The sequence below is a fragment of the Sus scrofa genome, chromosome 7, assembly GCF_054392235.1.
Source record: "Sus scrofa isolate SSC_HxYL_T2T_F1_AM1 chromosome 7, Sscrofa_HxYL_maternal_Yorkshire_Landrace_v2.0, whole genome shotgun sequence".
In the NCBI taxonomy this organism is placed as follows: domain Eukaryota; kingdom Metazoa; phylum Chordata; class Mammalia; order Artiodactyla; family Suidae; genus Sus; species Sus scrofa.
The window spans coordinates 15,853,993-15,875,290 of NC_139389.1; the positions used below are offsets into that span (position 1 = coordinate 15,853,993).

General features: G+C 42.1%; 1 protein-coding gene and 1 long non-coding RNA gene across 6 annotated transcripts in view; both read left to right on the forward strand.

The window, feature by feature from the left end:
- E2F3 (E2F transcription factor 3) overlaps positions 1 to 21,298 on the forward strand; it is a 76,163-nt gene that overhangs the window by 29,496 nt on the left and 25,369 nt on the right. The window lies entirely within an intron of this gene.
- LOC146401211 (uncharacterized) lies at positions 3,520 to 7,186 on the forward strand. Its single transcript, XR_014809696.1, has 2 exons — positions 3,520 to 5,464; positions 5,541 to 7,186. It is a non-coding gene; the product is annotated as an uncharacterized LOC146401211 (long non-coding RNA).

The following is a 21,298-nucleotide window of genomic DNA, read 5'->3' on the forward strand; positions in this document are numbered from 1 at the left end:
ACGGTTTTTGTCTCTACGGCAAGACCGTTCTTCTTATCCTGGCTTCTAATATCCTTGATCTATCGGAAGATTGTAAAAGTTGGCTGATGCAAATCCAATTTGAAAATGGAACTAAGTGGCACTGTAATCTTCAGAAAACATTAAATAATTCTCGGAATGTTTGTTCTGCAGGGTTCATACACGGCTTTACTTAGATTGGGCAGAAGTGGGCCAAATGCATTTTAGGACCTCTTTTTGTTCAGCTGGGGCCAGGGGTCAGCAATTGGAGAGGCGTCTAGTATCCAGAAGGAAAGACTGTCGACCCAGAATGCTGGGTAGGTGTGAGCAGGACAAACTGAAGGCATTGTTTCATAACCTTGCCGTTGAAGGGATTTTAGAGACTCTACTCCATCCTTTCGCTTTACTGCTGAGGAAATCAGGTCTCAGAGAATTCCCCTGCCCAGGGTCAGAGAGAGGGCCAGCTGCCTTCATCAGCACCACTTTCCCGTGCAATCCGTATTCTCCAGCCGCACTTGGTTATAAGATTTATTTAACGACATGTGTTGACTCCAAGACTATTTGTGATGATGAATACCACAGATTTGACTGGGTAATCTGATCTCTTCTGTTTGCTTTAGGTTAACTTTAGCCCTCAGCATGGTGTTAGAAAGGGCACTAAACTTGGATCCAGAGGGCTTGGGTTCAAGTTTCAGTTTCAACCTCAGCTTTGCTTCAGCACATCTGAGAGTCCTGTTTTCTTAATCTATAAAATGGGACTAATAATACTCATTCAATCCGTCCCCCACATTGAAAGGATGAATTGTGAAGGGCTTTGTAACATGTAAAGTATGGTGTGAGCATAAAGGGTATTAATCGCATGTTTTTTGGTGATAGGCTGAGGGCGTATTTTCAAATTTGCTTACTCTCATTTGCATAATCAGACAAATTCTTCCTCTATTTTTACCCTGAGTATCTTTTCCTGTTAGAATTTCTAGATGCTAAAAGCGATAGCATCTCTCTTGATCTGGCCTTTGCCTCAAGGTGTATACATTCAAAGCAATACCTCCAGCGCAGTTTGTCAGTCCTTTGGCTTGTTTGAAAATATTGATTAATATATGAAAACTGCATCGTATAAAGCCACAGGACCCTTCAGCAAACGTTCAGACTTATACTGTGAAAATCCTAGCATGCTCGTCACAGGGAAAATGGAGAATTCAAACAACCAACCTAGGCATGGCCTTGGCAACCCAGATTGGTCAGCGCTTTGGTAATGACACTTTCATTCTGTGACCATAGCCGATCAGGGCAATTTGGGCACCAGAGTGAATTTTTAGGCATGAATTATCTGGGCAAGTTAGCCAAATAATTGCCAGCTGTCTCCTTTGCTCTCTGCTCTCTAGACCCCAGTCTGACTGTCTTCTGTTTACTCATGCAAGCAAGTTGCTGGTTTCCATTTTCAAACAAAAATGAACTACATATTAGAATGGTATTTTAATTGAGCTATTTTTGCTCCTGATTCAAAGATCCCCCACCCCTTGCCAGAGGATTTACCCAGATGGGAACCCATTAATTTAGTTGATTTGGGGGCTTCACTTGTTGACTTTGGGAAAGACTTAAATACAGTCAACGAGACTTGGAAGTTGATGGTCTGAGATTTTGTGAAATTTTCATAACTTATCTCAAATTCTGACCAAACATTTTTCTACTAATTTTCCTAACTAAATGAAAACTCCAGCTGTATAAATAATGATTTTTGTTTGAAAATATTTCTTCCCTTGTTTTTAGAACCATCAGGGGAATTAAATTATAAATAAGTAACGGCAAAGCACACTACTTTGTCAATGTGAAACAGAATGTAAAATGGCTCAAATTTTGAACTGAGTTCCAGAATGTAGAGACCACCCTTCCACATGGGTGGACAAAAGCAAGCTGCCCTTTCCATGGGAGGAAGGGGCTTACTCAGATGTTTCTTTTTGTTTGCGTATATTCTTGACTTATTTGCCTGTTTCTCTGTTGAATCTGATTTTAATACTGCAGTTCTTTCCAAATATTAACTGATTATAAGTACAGTGACATGCCCTCTGCAGTCATCTTTTGTTTCCTCCTGTTTTTTTCCTTAAAGAAAAATCATATTTCACCAACCTTACAAACCTCCTCTTACTTAATGAAGCACATGTGAAGAAAATACTTAAATTTATGGGCGTCCCCATCAGGTGGCAGTTACCACCCGACTAGTATCCATGAGGATGTGGTTCCCATCCCTGGCCTCGCTCAGTGGGTTAAGGATCTGGCCTTGGCGTGAGCTGTGGTGTAGCTCGCAGACACGGCTCGGATCTGGCGCGTGGCTGTGGCTGTGGCCTAGGCCAGCAGCTGTAGCTCTGATTTGACCCCGAGCTTGGGAACTTCCATATGCCAGGGGTGTGGCCCTAAAGAGATCCAAAAAGAAAAAGAAAGAAAAGAAAATACTTAAATTTATGACCAATATTCATACTTTCCTTTCTGTATGTTTGTGTCATGTTCATAAACTCTAGTGGACAAAGCAGTGACCCATCAGCCTAGCCAGGGTGCCTTATCCAGTACTTCTTCACCTCTTGCAGTGAAATCTCCTTGTGAAAACGTTATATGCTGGAGTTCCGGCTGTGGCAGATCAGGGTCGGCATTGTCTCTGCAGTGACGCCAGCCACTGCTGGGACGGGACCCAGGTTCAGTCCCCAGCCCGGTGCCGTATGTTAAGGATCCAACATTGTCACAGCTGCAGCGTAGGTTGCAGCTACAGCTCGAGTTGGATCCCTGGCCCTGGAACTCCAAGTGCTGTAGCGTGGCCAAAAAAGAAAAACAACAACAGCAAAAGTTATGTGCTGTCTGGACCCTTTATCCTACTTTCTCAAAAACTCTTAGCACTGTACATCTGGGATGTCGTCATATTTTTGAACTGTGGGCTTCACATATTTCAATTCGCCTTTAGTTTTTGGGGGGGTTGGTTTGGGGTTTTTGGTTTTTTTTTTGCTTTTTTTTTTTTAGGGCCACACCTGCGATGCATGGAGGTTCCCAGGCCAGGGGTCAGATCGGAACTACAGCCTCTGGCCTACACCACAGCCACAGCAACTCGGGATTCAAGCCGTGGCTACACCACAGCTCACGGCAACGCCAGATCCCCAACCCACTGAGCGAGGCCAGGGATCGAACCCGCAACCTCATGGCTCCTAGTTGGATTCGTTTCCACTGTGCCAAGACAGAAACTCCTCGATTCACCTTTTGTTCGAGGGAGTTTTCTTATATTCTTTGCCAGTGCCTGTTTTCTGGCAGAGACATTAGCGCCAAGGAAACGGCAACAGTTATTTAACTCCGTTACCCAGGAAAATGATAACTTGGGTTCATAGTGTCGCCAGTATCTTACATGGAACTTTTTTTTCAGAAATACTCAATGGAAACAGTTGCTCTGCATTTTCACCTTAGCCCCAGCCTCCTTCCCGTCAAGGCAGCTGTCATTGGAGAAATGCAGCCATCGCTCCAGACAGGAGGAGAAAGCTCGGCCTCTGTGTCAGGGAGAGCAAGTGATTCCCCCACCTGCACTTGGGAGGCTCGGCCCCTTTTCTGTGTCCCTTGATGGGAAGTCAATGACCGCAGTACAAAAAGCCCATCTTCCTTACTTAGGATCTGGTCTGCTCTCCGGAACCCCCTGGAGAAACGGAAGTTTTCTTTCCACAGGCTTAAGTGTTGGTAGTTACCGTCTCCGGGAAAACTCATTCAGAATGAGTTATTTTCCTCTGGAAGGGGAGGGAGGGCCCAGGCTGGCACGCACGGTGGGCCTTCAGAGCTGACGACCTTAAGCCTCCTGCTTTAACTCGGGTTCCCAGGTTTACTTGACTACTTCTGCCAGGAATCAGTTCCGTGGACGTCTCATCATACACAGACGGTCAAGGAGAGGGAGAGTGGTCAGAGGAAGGGGTGGGGAGACCCTGGGACCCCGTGTACCCTGATGGAGAGAGACCTGCAGGGACGAGGGAGGGTATCCTTTGGGAATCCTTGTTGGTTTTGTTTTATGGCGGTGAAATATACAGAGCGTAACATTTACCGTTTTTAGGTGTCTCATTTCGGTGACGTTAGTACGTTGATAATATTGTGCAAGCATCACCACTATCCATTTCTGCAGTTTTTTCACCATCCCTGCCAGAAACCCCGAACCCACTAAACAGCAGCTCCCCACACCCCTCTACCCCCAGGCCCACGTGATCACTGCTGTACTTACTGTCTCACAGTTTAACTCGAAGCGTCTCATGTAAGTGAAATCGTAGAATACTTGTCCTTTAGTGACTGTCTTATTTCACTTTGCATAATATCTTTGAGGTTCATCCATATCATAACATATATCAAGATCTCACACTGGCTGAGTAATATTTAATTGTGTGTGTGTGTATATGCATATATACATATACACACACACACATATATATACATATATACTAGGGTATACACATAATCCCTAGTTTGTTTACCTCTTCACCTGTTGACGGACTTGAGTTGTTTCCACCTTTGGGCTACTGTGAATAATACTGCTCTGAATATTGTTGAAGTATCTGCCTTAGGCGTTCCTTCTGTGGCACAGAGTTAAGGACCTGGTGTTGTCTCTGAGGCAGTGTGGGTTTGATCCCCCACCTGGCACAGTGGGTTAAGGATCCAACATTGTAGCCGCAGAGGCATAGGTCGCAGCTGCAGCCCCTGGCCCAGAAACTCCCATATGCCTTGGATGCAACCGAAAATGGGGGCAAAAAAAGAAGTATCTGTCTGAGTTCCTGCTTTCAATTCTCGTGTGCGTATACCCAGAAGTTCGATTGCTCATGTTTAACTTTTGAAGTTTTTGCCAAAGTGTTTTCCACATTGGCTACACACCAGTGTACATTCCCACCAGCCTTGCGCAAGGGGGAATCCTTGGTTTGAACCCTCTGAATGTCACCTAACTCAAATTTGTTCACCAGGCTTCATTCCTCAGTGGGTTTTCCTCGAGTAACTGTTTTTGCTGCTGGGTGAGTTGGCTTTGGTTGGGGAAAGGAGTGTTTTTGTTTTGTTATTACCTGGTTGAGGTGCAGGAAGGCTTCCTGAGGCGTGGCTGTGAGTGCTCGGCTTCTTTATATTCTTCTCCGTAAAGGAGCCAGTGTGGTGAAGGATCTCACCCTTGCTCCTCAGTCTGCCTTAAGTCTTTTCAGGCTCCTGGTACCATGTTCTTAATAGCTGCCAGTTCGTCTAAATGAAAAATTTATGTTATGCTGCCTACCCGAAGGAAAGGCCCCTCATTGGTCAGATATCATTTTACCCATTATCTTGCTAACTTCTGTCCTTTTTATTTCTTCAAAGTTTAGAATTGAGTCTCCGTTAACATTCACAGCTTTTTATCATTAGGTAGTAACAATAAATTAAGCGAACTGTAGAATTATCTGAAAGGCTTTAACACCTTTAGGGGTGTGTGTGTGTGTGTGTGTGTGTGTGTGTGTGTTTAGATCTGGACCTGATTCTTTTCCTTAGGGGGTGTGTGTGTGTGTGTGTGTGTGTGTGTGTGTGTTTAGATCTGGACCTGATTCTTTTCCTTAATCATGTAGACAAAGGCTTTAGTGAACATTTAGGCTTTAGTGAACATTTCTCAAATAATCGTTTTCATAGAAATCTCAGATCTATTTTTTAAATTTAACCTTTGAAACATTTGTGTGAAAAAGGTGGCTCCCAAGTACCATATCTTTTGGCAGATGAGGAAGTGAGCATGTCTGTCAACCAGGAAAACTGAACCTGCCCCCAAATTCCCTTTGGGCCGCAGTGGGGCGGGGGGGGGGGGGGCAGGTAGGCCGGGTACCTGCTGCCTTCAGGGAGGCCTGGGCGGGGAAAGAGATGTCTGCTTTCATTTCTGTGGCTGTCTCCATAGCTGTGTCCTTTTTGAGTCCTTAGTCTTTTTCTATTCATGGTGTTGGATATGGACATATTTATCCCACATCCCAACTCATCACCGCCCCATCCGCTCACCATTTACAAAGTATACACTTTCTTAATCTGGACTCCCCAGTGTGGCGTTGTTACTAACATTTTTCGAACACTGTAATACATCAGATGCTGTCTTAGCCTGTGTGACTTCCCATGGCTTTTATTGCCTATGGAAATCATTTGACAGTCTTTAATTGTACGTATTAATATTGCATGTCGTCCATCAAGTTAAAAGATATTTTATTTATTTGACTTTAGCCTCCTGTCAGCTATTTGGTCACTGTTTAGTTCATAAGCTTTTTAGAGATAAAAATTACATGTTAGTGTCCCCATGGTGTGTCTTGTACACTGCAGGGTCCCCAGCACATATTTATGACTTGATCCGGGGCTTTTAAGCAAAGGGATTTTTAATATTAACTACTAGTGGTTCATAAAAGGTCAGTCTTCGTGAAATAAGCTTCATTGAACCCTTGCAATGTCAAGTCCATTTTGTGGTAGAGCTATGGAGTGGACACCTTGGACAGATGAAAAGGTTTGTCCATTTCTCAGTTCATGACCTCACAAAACAAGAACATCTGATATCTAGGGTGATCCCTAGTGGGCCCACAAAAAATATTAGTTTCCACCTCTACCTTAAGTCAGGTTGTGAGCCTGTTTCTCTCTGTTTCGTTGCCTGTGAGTTCCTACGGTAGCAGGATCTAGGAGGAAATGCAGGCAAGTGGCGTGAGTGTTGTCCTGGCGGTTCAGTCCGACTTGTTTACATCCTCACACAGAAGCAGGATCCTTGAAAATGAAATGTTATGTCAAAAAAAACAACACAAAAAGAACAGAGAAAACACATTTTCTTTCTGAACCATTCAATCCAAGACTCTCTGTTCAGTCTTAGGAAATGTTGCCGAGTTAAGCCAAAGGCCATGGAAAGTCACCCTGAGTCGTGAGTGGGTGGGTTTAGGACTGGGATGGAGCATCAGGACCAGGGGGCTTTCCTTGCGATGCTAAGCTTCTCGAGGGCGGACATCCCCTCTAGGACGCAGGCCAGTATCGTTTCTGCCACATAATAGGTGCGTGTCTTTGGAACTGAACTGCATTGGCCCTGCCACTCCGTGGCTCTTGGAGAAATCACGGGCTTCTGAGCTTCAGGTTCCTCCTCAGGGTAGGGAATGGGGAGCAGGTCATGTCAAGTTGTTCCTTTTGTCTAAGAATGAGTATGTTTTCTCCAGTTTCTTAAAAAAAAAACAAACACCTTTCTTTGCAGATGTCACCTGCCTCTTACCACTAATCTCTCCATTTGTTTATGAAAACAATGGTACATCTTATGGTCAGTGGCTTCCTGGAGCTCAGGACTTTGTTTTCTTATCCACTCTTGGAGGGAAACTGGGTACTAGAAAGATGGGTTCAAGTGGCCACTTTGCCACTTGCCAGCATGACTTGATTTCCTCATCTGTGGCATAGAAATTCAGGGAAGATGAGGGTTCCTGTCATGGCTCAATGGAAACAAATCTGACTAGGATCCATGAGGACACAGGTTCCATCCCTGGCCTTGCTCAGTGGGTTAAGGATCCGGCGTTGCTGTGGGCTGTGGTGTAGGTCACAGATGCGGCTTGGATCTGACATTGCTGTGGCTGTAGCATAGGCCGGCAGCTATAGCTCCAGTTCTACCCCTAGCCCAGGAAACTCTATATGCTGCAGGTGCAGCCCAAAAAGACAAAAAAGAAAAAAAAAAGAAAAGAAATTCAGGGAAAATTAAATGGTATGTTTTAGCACAGCAATCCAACTTCCAGCAGAGGCTCAGTGCGTGTGAACTACAATTATTTCACCAAAAGGTTAGGGACTTACCTGGAAAACGTTAGGCATGCCTGCTTGACACCCACACGGGTTGGGTAACACCTGGGGCCGCCTTAAGGTTGACAGCATTGCTGACCCCTGATGTAAAATATCTGTTTCTGGATTAGGAAATGAAAAGTGCAATTCATAATCCACCCTTTGTATTGTTTTAGACAGGACAGACAACTCATATACTTGGAACCTAGAAAGTTAAAAGGAAAAATAAATAAATACCAAAAAGGCAGCTTCCTAAAATGTCACTGTTTTACTGCGTCTTGAGAAAAAAAATGCAGCCACCTTGGACCCGGAAGATGCTTTGGGTTTTTAAAAATGTCTTCCTTGGGTAATAGCGGGCAGTGTGACAAGTTAGATTAACGTGTCACATTAGCTCGTGGCTTCTTGTCAGGGAAAATAGGTGGGTCCTCAGAGCACAGAGAAGAGAGGAGCCTCTAGGTGATCTTATTGAATGTCTTTCTGAAGGGGAATAGGACCAGCCGGGGCCTGGTGTTCTGTAGCTCTTGACAGATGTGGGGGAGGGCATGGCTTTCTTGTGAGGTTTTTTGCCCAAGGGACAAATGAGCTAAGCAATACTGCATTCTTAGGGGTGTGTGTGTGTGTGTGTGTGTGTGAACCACACACTGGAAGAGCTGATAATAAGTCTTGCCCTTTTGCTTTCCATCTAGCCACCTCAGCCACTGCCTTCTCTGCTCAGGCCTCTTAACTGGGCAGCTTCCTGCTGCACCAGTTGGAGACCCACGGCCATCTTCTGGGATTCTTTTTTTCCCCCGAATGCCAGTAATTTGCACTGATCTAGCCTCCAAGGGCAGGGCAGAGGATGAAATAGAGAATTTATTTTTACATTATGTCATCTCGTGCAGAGACCGCTATATAATCAGGAGTCAGAAATCTAAAGGATTAGGCTCTGAAGTCATTTTGCCCACGAGTTGGGTTACAACGCGTCCATTCATTGGAAGCAGTCACCAACAGAAGAACCCACTGTCGTCGCCATAATTTATTCTTGCCAGTAAACTGGGTGTAAACTATCAGGATTAAGCAACCTGGATTTCCGGTTTCTGTTCTTGAATGTTGGGAAAAGACCGCTCTGAGACCTCAAGTGCCACCACCACATTCTGGAGATGAGCAAATGGTGGCCCAGAGAGGGTCAGTGACTTGCCCAGGGTCACACAGCCATTTAAGGCCACATCAAGGACTAGAAAACTGGCAATTCTTAATACTCTGTCCTTAGGTCTTTCTACTGCACTTCCTGGTGGATAGGATTTTACTCAAATTTCACTCCTGAAGGTTGGTATGAAGGCTTTTTCACTTGTCCAACCTCATTCTCTTTCTCTGGATAGATTACAGACAGTAATTTTAGAAACTGCGTGAGGGATGCTGAAAAGCTAGTTTGTGCCGTGGGCTTTTCTTTTGGTTTGGTTGTCAGGTGTGCTCTCCATGCACAGCCTAGTAACATCTCCAGAGAAATGAGAATCGGCTCTCCAGGGAGCTCTAAGGCCATGGCAGGTTCCCGAGCTTGCAGGTCTTCATCCTTCTGTAAGTTCTTGGCATCGCCCGTCGGTACCGGAAATGTCAGCTGACTTGCTTTTTCTTTCATTGATACATGACAGAAAGTCATAGAACTGTAACTCTGGTGTCTTGACATGTGCCCAGAGTAAGTTAAATGTGTTTATTTTTTTTTTAATTATATAACATGTATATAAAGTTTATTTTAATTTTTTATAAATTTTATTTAGTAGCAGTCTGAACATAGAGGATGATTTTAAAATGTGATATTTTAGGGACTCTGTAAAAACTGGCATCTCTTCAGGGAGACATGGAGGTACTAAAAAGCCTTAGTTACTCTGACTTATTTGTATACTTTATGTCATGTACTTTGTACAGTTTCTAATGGTGTTTCCTCATTTTGTCAGATAAAAGACAGGTTTGGGCGGCGGGGGGGAAGGGTAGTGCGTATTTCTTGTGATCTGGGGAATTTTGTATTCCTGAAGTCTATAATTAGGTGCTTCTGTTGATTGTTTATTTATTAAAAGTGGGGAGAGTGCCACAGAATGAAAAACATTCTATGGCAAACATCTGAGCTTTGCTTAAAAGCAAGGGCTGCAAAGAAATGTAAATTCATTGGCTTAATTGGAAGCGAGTATTTATAGAAGTTGAATGATCCAGGAAAACTAAAAGCCTAGCTTCTTTCATCTTCAGAGACCTGTTGTAGTAAATGCTGTTCTGAAAAGCCCTTGCCTATAAAGTGGACTTTGCCATCATGTCTGGCCTCCCAGAGGTCAATAATTTCGGCCTAGCCCTATCACTTGTATTTTCCAAGTACTTTTGTGTGTGTGTGGGTGCAGGGAGGGCGCAGAGCTTTGAACGGTGCAGAAAACATGTAGAGAAAAAAACATTCACGTACACCAAAGTTTCCTCATGCTTCCAGTAGTACTCCATCCAATCTGATTCCAATAACTATTAGAAAGGAATGTTTATAAGAAGGTGCACTTGAAAATCTTGCTCTCAGGCTTGTCACTGTCTGCCCTACTCCCCTCCTATCTCTATTAGTTTCTTGTGAATTCTTCCACAGTTTGTGTCAATTCAAAAACTGAAATATTCTCGTCTTCCTTCTTTTCCTAGAGAAGATGACAGCTGTTGTGTATTCCTGCACCTTGCTTTCACATTGAATGCTTTAATGCGCTTCCATGTCAGCACATACAGAACGACCTCATGACTTTGAGAGCTGGATGATATTCCACTGTATGGGTGTGTCAGAGTTATTAAACCACTCTCCTATGAATAGTCGCAGAGAGTCTTTGGGTCTTCTGCTGTGAGGAACAAAGTTGCCCGGGTATCTGCTTCATGCATGGACAACTGTAACTGCAGAGCAGTTTGCCACAGGGAGGATTGAAGTTTTGGCCAGAGGGTGTGTTCCCACGGACTTGGAAGGTGTTGATCGCCCTTCCTACGGAGCGTTTCATTTTGCACCCTTACCAAAAACTTATGAGAGCGTCACCAACAGAGCGGGTTATCACACTTTTGAATTTTTGCCAATCTGATATGCAAAATACATCTCAATATGCTTTAAATTTGCATACCTTTTTTTTTTTTTTTAAGAGTGTTAGAGCAGACATCTTACATGTTTAAAAGCCATTTGTATTTTCTTTTTTTGCAAACTGTGTGTTCCTGTACTTGACTTACTCTTCCACTGGGTGGTTGGTCTTTTTCTTATTGTTTTGTAGAGCGCTTTATATACCAGGGAGAGTAATTAGCTCTGGGACCTTGATAGGATCTCCAAATATTTTTCTCAGTTTATCATTTTCTTTAGTCTTTGAGGTTTTTGCTTGCCACATAAACAAGTTAATTTTTATAAAGCATATTTTTTTCCATTTTTTCTTTTATGGCTTCCAGATTTTGAGTCCCAGAAAGCATCCTCCACTGACTCCCTTTCACACACACATATGAAATTGACCTATATTTTTTTTGCAGAATTTATGTAAAGTTTTGGTTTTGTGTGTGTGTGTGTTTCAATATTTGCTCCATTTGAGGTTTATCTTGCTCTTCTATAAAATACAGATTCAACTTTAATTTTTTTTTCCACATATTACTCCATGGCCCTAACCACTTATTTAAAAAGCCCACTTTTATGCCCACTTAAATGCCATATTATGAAATAAACATTTTGTCAGTGAAAAATAGCCTCTCTTCTTTGTGAAACAAGAAACCATGGGTCAGTGTTTTTGGTGGGCCGGGAATGTTAAGGTCTCTTTTTTAATTTAAGATAGCTCTTCCATTTTCTCCTTCAAGGGGAATATTTACTCATAAATGAATGAAGCTAACTGAACCTGTCTGTTCCCCTGTAGAGGAATGATAAAATTTTGCCTCTTGGCATAAATCTCAAGATTTACCTTAAGACAATGTCTTGTTTCACTCAAAAGTGGGTTTTCTCTTTATCACAAAGCCTGCAGCAAGATAGAAACAGTTCTTGTTACTCCGGGACCCTTCCTTGTTACTCATGCCACCTGTGAGCCCTTAGAACAGGCCTCTTCAACGTGTGGTCCCCACACCAGCAATAGCAGCATCAGCTGAGAACTTGTCAGAAGTGCAAATTCCCATCCTCCATCTGCAAAAATCATAGACCTGTGTGGTGGGACCCAACAGTCTGCATTTAACGAGCCCTCTGGGTGATTCTCGGCATGCTCAAGTTTGAGACCCATGGCCTTAGAAGTTATATTTAAATCTCTTAATGGAAAATTGCAATGTTATAGCACTGCCTTTTAGGTGGATTGGTTTGGTCCTTATCTTCTTGACATGGAAGAATGTAAAGACTGTTGGGAAACAGCAACATCTGTTCTTTGACAGTGGTGTTCTTAGAGTAGAAAGCATCTCTGGATTTTTCCAGAAGTCACAAAAGATGTGTCACTAGTACTTGGGACTAGTACATCATACATCCCCCATTCTGCTCATTGGGTTAGTGCTCCCCTTTGACGTATAATAAAAAAACAGTGAAACTGGCTTCTGTAATATGTTTCGTAGTACTGAAGACTTGTCTTACGCCTATAGAAGCATTATTGTTCCTTCTCATCTCTTGTCCCTCTGCTTTAAAATAAGAATTTTCAGTATCAGAACGGAATACATATTTCCCTCTGATGAGGTCTGCCACACCAAAACTGTGCTTGTATTTGGCAGGTTAAAGCAGACTTACCATAAAACAGCAGTACCTTCGGAGCCTAACTGCCAACCAGGGTTTACCTTAGCGCAGTGGTTCTGAAATTTTGCTAGACTTAGACTCACTTGCGTAGATGCAGCAACATGGATGGACCTAGAGATTATCATATTTAGTGAAGTAAGCCAGACAGTGAAAGAAAAATATCGTATGACATCACTTATATGTGGAATCTTTAAAAATGATGCAGTAATTTTTTTAACTTTGTAGGTTTAAACTTATTTACAAAACAAATATACTCACAGACATAGAAAATAAACATAATGGTCACCAAAGGAGATGGGGGGTGGGAGATAAAATTCTAAAAATCTTGCCACCTAGAACACACTCATATACTCATGAGAATCTTGGCAGTGAGAACTAGGCATCAGAACTTTTAAATTGTCTCAGTGTATATCCAAGTTTGAAAACCAGGACTTGTGTGTTTGTTTGACAATGATTTTAGTTATTCCAACAAGGACTGTGACAGTGACCAAATGCCACATGCAAGAAAATGGTCCTGAAAATACCAAATACAGTCAGAACAAGAAACTTGAAATAGCAACTTGCTTGAAACTTCAGTCACCTGCTTTGGGGATGATTTTCTCGTTTTTAGAAGATTCCAGGTTGTAGCATGTGCTTCTCTCCGAATCCCCTGTATTTCATTGAAATAGTCTGGCTGATTTTTTCAGCTGCAGAGAGAAAGTGACAAAGTGCCAGACGGGTCATTATTGGACTTTCCCATTGGCTCTGCTTTGATGCATTTAGCAGATTGATTCAAACCCTCTTGGGAAACTCTGACTTCCAGAAGCTTCAGCTATCTTGAGAGCTCCTGGGAAAGCTACAGTCTTTTTTAGATCTTTCCCTGCCTTTTGCCCATCAGATAAGTGCTTTGTCCACAGCAAGGGTCGACGGTTGCTCCTAGAAGTCCATGATCTTATTAACTGACCTTACTGCACAATTTTTGCTGTAGAGAGTCATAGTTGGCTGAAAGAGAAGATAAAAATTGAGTACAAAACCTTCTGAACATCCTGCTGTCCCTAAAGACAGAGCACTCTTCATAATAAAGTGAATGTTCTTTCTCACCAGGCCTGGGGCAAGGGTGTCCCAAATGCTTTGACAAGGGTGCCGTTTGATCACAAACAGTGTGATAATAGGGTGGGGACAGAAGGAAATTCTCTCATCCCTTTTACAACCAAACCCTTAGGAACCCAGGGAAAATAGCCTGCAAAAGGATCCAGAAGCTGAGGTGTCTCACACACATTCACCCTTTGGCCACTCAAGTTTAATGGTTGAAGGAGCTGGGGATAGAGTGAGCCTGTGTGTTCATCTATGAACTAAGTCACAAATCAAGAGACTTTGGGTATTCTTAAATTTCTGCTTAGGATTCTTTTTCTGTTTGTTTGTTTGTTTTTTAGGGCCACACCTGCAGCATATGGAAGTTCCCAGGCTAGGAGTCAAATCAGAGCTACAGCTGTCGGCCTACACCACATCCACAGCAACCCCAGATCTGAGCCATGTCTGTGACCTGCACCACAGCTCACGGCAACTCTGGCTCCTTAATCCACTGAGTGAAGCCAGGGATAGAACCCACATCCTCATGGATTCTAGTCGGGTTCATTTATCACTGGGCCATGAAGGGAACTCCCTCTGCTTAGAATTCTATGATGGTTTTTGAAGTACATTTTCTTTATTTTATGTTCATGACTTATCTAGTAAAAATTTCTGCTGAACTTAGCTCTTGCCGGCTTCCGGTCAGTAACACACTTATGCAAAGGGATCTTGCTCAGAAATGTAAATGCAAGTGAACAAAAGAGGTGAAAGATGAGGTTTCGGAGATGCTCACAGGCATTGAGGCTCTGGAAAGTACTCCAGGGATTTTTCTAGTCCTCTCTCCACTATGTGCAGGCAAGGAAGTAGAGGCCTAGAAAGCTCTGTCACTTGGCTAACGTTTCTTGCCTTCACAGTCTCACAGTTTTAAAAAAATTATTTAAACTTATATTTTGTGAACTGACAAAAAGAATTATATGCTAATGTGGTAGAAATAACACTCACTGTAATGTGTTTTTCTTGCAGCTTATTTTATTCACCTTGATAAATCACTCTGAGTATATCAGCATCATAAAGAGCATTCTCCTAAATCGGAATGTGATTCAAATAGTCCTGTCCCTTTTCCTCCCAGCTTTTTTATGAAGTCACTGCCTACCCACATGTGTCTTTTAGTGAGCAAATGCAATGCATGAGCACAAATAGAGGTTTTGTGAAAAATGAGCCCATGCCTTGAAAAAAGTACCAAAGTGATTTATGAGCGTCATTAATAATATGTTTAATAAAACCATCAGGGTTTTTTGGATTGGTTCATATTATCCTATACAGCTCTTAACACCTGGAGTGTCCTGGTAGCCTAGTGGTTATGGACTCAGCATTGACACTGCTCTGGCTTGGGTTCGATACCCAGGAATTTCTGTATGCTGTGGACTTAGCCCCCCCACCCACTCAGCCCCCAAACTCTTAACATCCTCAGATGCTGGTAAACTTTATAACTGATTTGATTTTATCCCAATCTGAGGTTGGGAAGTTTTTATCACACAAATAAGCATTTGTTATTATTTTTAATAACAAGGTACTTATTGTTGCATATGTAATGATCAGTTCTAAGAAGAGTTAACACAGGTAATAGGAATCTCTGGGTGAAGTCTCAGGTGAGACCTCATGGGAGTTCTTTGATGTTTACCTGGGGTCTTTCATCAAGAACAGCACTGCAGGAGTTCCGCCTGAGGCTCAGCGGGTTAAGGATCTGGCCTGGCCTCTGCTGTGGACCAGGATCCATCCTTGACCTTCGAACTTCCGCATGTCATGGTTTTGTGACTCCCTTTGCCAGGGTGAGATTTCCAGGCTGAGAAGCAGAGCAAGAAGGTGATGTAGATAAGGCTTCAGAGAAGAGAGTGTACTTCATTCACCACCACCAACTGCCCTTGCCTACAACTGAAAATAAGTCAGTCATCCCTTGATATTCCCTTGGTACTGGGTCCAGGACACCCCAACCCAACTACCCCTATCCCACCCCCGCCCCGTCCCCGCTAGTACCAAAATCCGAGAATGCGGAACCCAAGAGACGGTGAACCCGACAGTACATAGACTAGGGGAGACTTTGTTCAAGCTGTCAGGTTCAACTGGAGAACTTTCTGAGATCTCTCTGTAGTCTCCCAATTAACATAACATCTATTGAGGGAACATCCTTTGCCTAGAATTGCAAGGCTAGAGGTAGTGAAAAGACAAAGGAGATAGGAAAAAAATGCATTTGTAAAACAGAAGCCAAGCTGTATTGTCCCCTAAAGAGAGCTTGGTTTGTTCCACCTGAGCTTAAAGTCTGTTCAGATAAATCACTGCTTTTCCTGTAATTACCAAGCTTCTGAATAGAGCCAGGTCCTTGATAAACTTTATAGTTTGCTATTGATTTTCATCATTAGTAAAGGTTAGCATTTATCATCATCTCCGATACAACGCACTAGCGCTTTTTTCTTTTTTTTTCAGAACTCATTTAGATAAAAAAAGTTCTTTGTCAACTTGTTCTTTGAATTCAGTATTATCAAGCTTGTCCATTTTTAGAGCTATTGTAGCACCACCATTCCAGCCCACATTTGGTATAGCATTTATTCCTAGTATGTTTTCAGGATCTTTTGATGCGTGTTTGGAAAATGAACACACTGTCATATGTATTCATGAGCAGTCACCGCCGTAGACCTTTTGGTTTGATTTTTCTTCTGTGCCTCAAAGGTCGTGGCTCATTATGGAGGAGAAAAAAAGCCAAGACCTTGTTCTGAACTGCATTGGGTAGGTGAGAGGCTTCATGATCTCTATCAAAATGTTCCCCCCCATTAGTATAATGTGGAGTTAAAGTCCATTTTGTGGGTCAGAACCTAGGGAGTCAGAACTGCAGGAAGTGAGTGGAGGAATTTTACTCCCTTCGAAGAGGTGTAATGTTTTCTATTTTGATGGCTGTGTTGTTTTGCCCTGTTGCTCTGAAAGAGAGGATCCATACTTTGTGTTCCCCAGATGGGGAGGTCTTTACATCATAGGTCAGACAGTAGCTACTATGCCGGAATCTCTGCAGCTAAATCCGCTCGCAGGTCAGCAGGGCTGCCCACTCACCCAGCCGCCTCCTTTCCTCCCGCCTCCTCCAATCTTTTAAACTCTGGGCAGTTTCTCAAAAATTAGGTAAGCCTAGGGAGTTCCCATGGTGGCTCAGTGGAAATGAGTCTGACTAGGATCCATGAGGATGCAGGTTTAATCCCTGGCCTTGCTCAGTGGGTCAAGGATCCAGCATTGCATTAGCTGTGGTGTAGGTCACAGACACGGCTCAGATCTAGTGTTGCTGTGGCTGTGGTGTAGGCCAGCAGCTGCAACTCCGATTGGACCCCTAGCCTGGGAACTTACATATGCCACGGGTACGGCCCTAAAAAAAAGACAGGAAAAAAAAAAAAAAAATTGGTAAGCCTATTGGTAAAACTCTGTCATTACAGGTGGGGATAAACTGGCCCTTTTTGTGTGGGGGTAGTGCATTTTAAATAATTTGTTCCCCTGAAACAGGAAGCTTCTGTGGAAGTTACTGGGGGTAAAAGAAAAAACAATTAGAATAATGGAGTCCTTTCCATTATCTGCCCCCCATCTGGGTATTTTAGAGTGGTTCTCCCTTCTCAAGTGTTGTTTCATCCCATATTTACTTTCTTAGGGATCATGCAAATTGGGATCTATGTTAAATTTTCCATAGTTGTTTGCTCTTTAGTGATCTAGGCAGGAAGAGCGCCAGTGGGAGCAATGAATTTACAGGGATTATCTAAAGAGACTCATTAATCCCAGGCTAACCTATAAAACCCAAGGTTTGCTTATACCATTAGATGAAGAGACTACAGTCAGCTCTTCCCATCTGAGAGTTCCACACTCATAGATTGAACCAATCTCAGATTGAAAATATTCAGGGTAAAAATTCCAGAAAGTTCCAAGAAGCAATACTTGAATTTGCCATGCACGCCAGCTATTTACACAGCATTTACATTCTATTTACAACTACTTACATAACATATTGGTTATGATAAGTAATCTAGAGATGATTTAAAGTATAAGGATGTGCTTCGATTATATACAAATATGATGCTATTTTGTGTAAGGGACTTGAGCATCCTTTGATTCTGGTGTCCTAGTTGTGGGGGCCAGGGGAGGGGTGGGGGGTGTCCTGGAACCAATCTCCTGCAGATGCAGGAGGATGTATCTCCAGGGATGACATTGATAGTATTCTGAACTTCTTATGTTACCAATATGTTATGTTCAGTGTTGTGCTTCTGAAGAGTCAGTGTATCTGAGAAATTGACAGCACTATGTGTATATTGATTTTTTTTAATACAAAGAAATTTTCATCTTAACAAATTAAACACTTAGGGCACCCATTTTTCCTTCATTAAAATAATCTGTATGAAGGTATGCCGTAGGTGTTGGATAAATTTTAGTTTCCTTTCTAGAAATTTGGGAGTTATCTAACTAGCGGAGACGTGATATTATAGAAGTGGTCAATAATCCTAAAACCTGAAAGCTCCCATCCCCGCTTCTATCCTTCCTTCTTCTCATCAGCCTTTTATGCTTTGTTCTTTGTCATTTTCATGGAGGCTTCCTCTCTCCCCATCTCCCAGAAGCCCAGCCATCTCAAAACTGCTCCTGGCTGCCTGGCACACACTTTTCGCATCTTTAACTTGTTTCCTCAAGTTTGTCATAATCTTCCTGGTCCCTAGGCATTTTGCATTTTTGTTTTTAATGTGTTTCCTTTGTTGATATTTTATTTTCACCAATTTTCTAAATGTTCCACAAAGGTTTATGTTCTCATACACCTCCTATCAGAGGTGTGTCGAGTATACTGCCTTCCACCTCATTGATGGACTTCCTCTGAGGCCTTCAGCAATGATTGCTTTTGTTTTTACAGAGGAGACCATAGCGCACCTACTGTCCTGGCTTGCTTTTTTTCTCGCTAAAGCCAAAGCTAGACCTCACCATAAAATACTGAAGCTACATGATGTCCTGTAATGTGGGTGTATGATATAGAGTGGTTTATGTCACCATTCTCCAATTAATGGACAATGGACATTTAGATTTTTTTTAAACTTCCTCCTGTTAAATATAATGCTGCAAAAAAATCTTTGCACATGCCTGTGCACATGTCTTCAGTAATTCTCTAGGATAAATTTGTTCCCTGAAGTACAGTTGCAGGGCCAAGAGGATATGCATGTTTAAAATATTGCTAATACTGAAAGATTACCCTCCAGATTTTTGGTCCCATACCTAGTCTTCTCTCTCACTAGCTGACTCCAAGTCATTGGTTACTTTTTAAAAATTTACTATAAAATTTTTCAGATACAAGAGGTAGAAGGAATAGCCCCCTGTAATGACATTAACAATACCATTGAAAACTGTTTTGTTTCCCTTCCCAATAATCTTGGTTATTCTTGTCTCTTTGCACTTACCCCATTCATTCTTCTCTTCTGCTTAGTAGTATACAATGTGCTTACGATGATATACTTTCATTTCTTCCTTCCCTGGCCTTTATGCTAGTATTGTCATGTAATTTACTTATCCATATCCATGAAACAGTTTACGGTCAATTGTCTTTTAAAGGAATCTAAGTATAGTGGAGGGAAAATCTCCTATATTTACTCATGTAGTTACCATTTCTGATACTCTTAACTTCTTTGTCTAGATCCCTGTTTCCACCTGGCATAAGTTCCTTCTCAAAGGACTTCTTTTAGAGCAAGTGTGCTAGCTAAGAATTCTTTTGGCTTTTGTATCTCTGTTTTGCCTTTGGATTTTGGAAGATATATTTGCTGGGTATTGGAATTCTGGCGTGACAGGGTATCTTTTTTTTTTTTTATTCTTTCAATGCTTTCCGGCTCCATTGTTACAAATGAGAAATCTCTCATTGTTTTTATTTCTCTATTTGTAGCATGTCTTTTGGGATCACTCTGGCTGCTTTTAGGGTTTTTTCTCTGTCACTGATTTTGAGCCATTTGACTGTGCAGCACCTTGGTATAGTTTTGTTTCTTGTGTTTGAGATTTATTGAGCTTCTTTAATCTGTAGGTTTATGTCATTCAGATCTCAACTCTTTGAACATATGGAGTACAACTACATTAACTTTTTTATCTATGTCTTTGAGTACTAATTCTAACATTTGTGTTGGTTCTAGGCCAGTTTCTGTTGATTGATTGATTTTTTTTTTTCTTCTGAATATGGGTGGTATTCCTTGGAAACCTCATTGTCGGGTACTAGACATATTTGTATTTCTACAGATATTCTTGAGTTTTGTTCTGAGATGCAGTTAAGTTTCTTAAAAACAGTTTGATCTTTCAGTTTGATCTTTGTTGGGTGGGACCAAAGCAGTGTTTATTCAAGGCTAATTTTGCCTCACCAGTGAGACAGCACCCTTCTGAGTATGCTGGCCTATGTCTGGTGAATTATGAGGATTGTCTCATTTTGTTTTTTCAGTCTGAGAACAATTGTAGGATCAGTGTGCCTGCAGTTTCAGGCCCTGTGGGAACTCTGGGCACTGCTTTCTATTTCTTTCACTTGTTTGTTTTTCCTAGCCTTAGGTAGTTTCTTCACAGGCAGGCACTGATCAGGGGTCTACTGAATCCAAGGGGCCCCCTGCAGATTTCCAAGATTGTCTCTCTGAACAGTTCTTTCCTTTTTGGTCCTATGTCCAAGTTCTAGCTATTCTCATTTCCCCAGACTCACTGCAGCATCTTCTCAACTCAGCCTCCACCTGGGTTCCTCCTCACTGTCCTGCAGCCTGGAAACTCCCAGCCCTCAAATACAGGAATTGAGTTTGCCACAAAATGCAAGTTGAGAGAGCAGGAAAGCAGCACCTTTTAGCCTTCACGTCCAAAGTAGTGGACATTCCTGACACGATAAGAGATTAGCAGATGTCAGCTTTCAGTTCTTGGTATTTCTTGAAAGTAATAGTTTACTACTTTAAGAGGGAGTTCTTCAATTTGTTCTTAAGGTCAAAATCTTCCAAACTGTTCTTACTTCTTGAAGTACATCTGTCATGCTTCTGTACCAGGAGATAGTTTATGAAACCATGTCCTCCAGAGCCAAGTGCTCTGTCCTTTGGTGCATAAGTGATAATTAAACACATGCTCTTTTCCTGAGATTTAAGTTACCAGTGCTGTGCTGCAAGCCATTTTAGCAACTGTGTTCTGAAGGAAGCATCTCTGAGCTCACCAGTTTCCAGTGAGTTTAGATTAACAATTACCCTCATGTCTTAAGTGTAACTCAGTTGGGAGAAAGTTTGCTGACAGATTTTTTTTTTTTTTTTGTCCTAGTAATGAAGCAGTTGAATTACTACTCTCTAAAATTGATCTGTCAAAGCCATAGTAAGAATTTGTTTATAGCTCTTTATTGCACCCATAAACTATCTTTTTAGCCATGAGTGGTTGAGGACATAGAGAGGAGTATCTTCTTGTGTTTAATTATCATTGTTTTCCATGGATGGGATGAGATCCAGCTATTCAAATGGATAGCTCAGATTTGCTTCACTTTTAGTACTTATTTCTAGTCCTCACATATAACCCAAAGCATGACAGAGATGTCATTTCATTACCCAAAAAGATGATTGGCTGTCTCGCTTCATAAAATTTTAGTGTTTGGAACAAGCAACATAGATATCCTTTGATAGAATATTATTAAAATCGTAGGAGGATCATGATTTATCCCATGAGTCCACAAACGGTGGCCCGCAGGCCAAATCTGGTCCACTGCCTGTTTTATAAATAAAGTTTTATTGG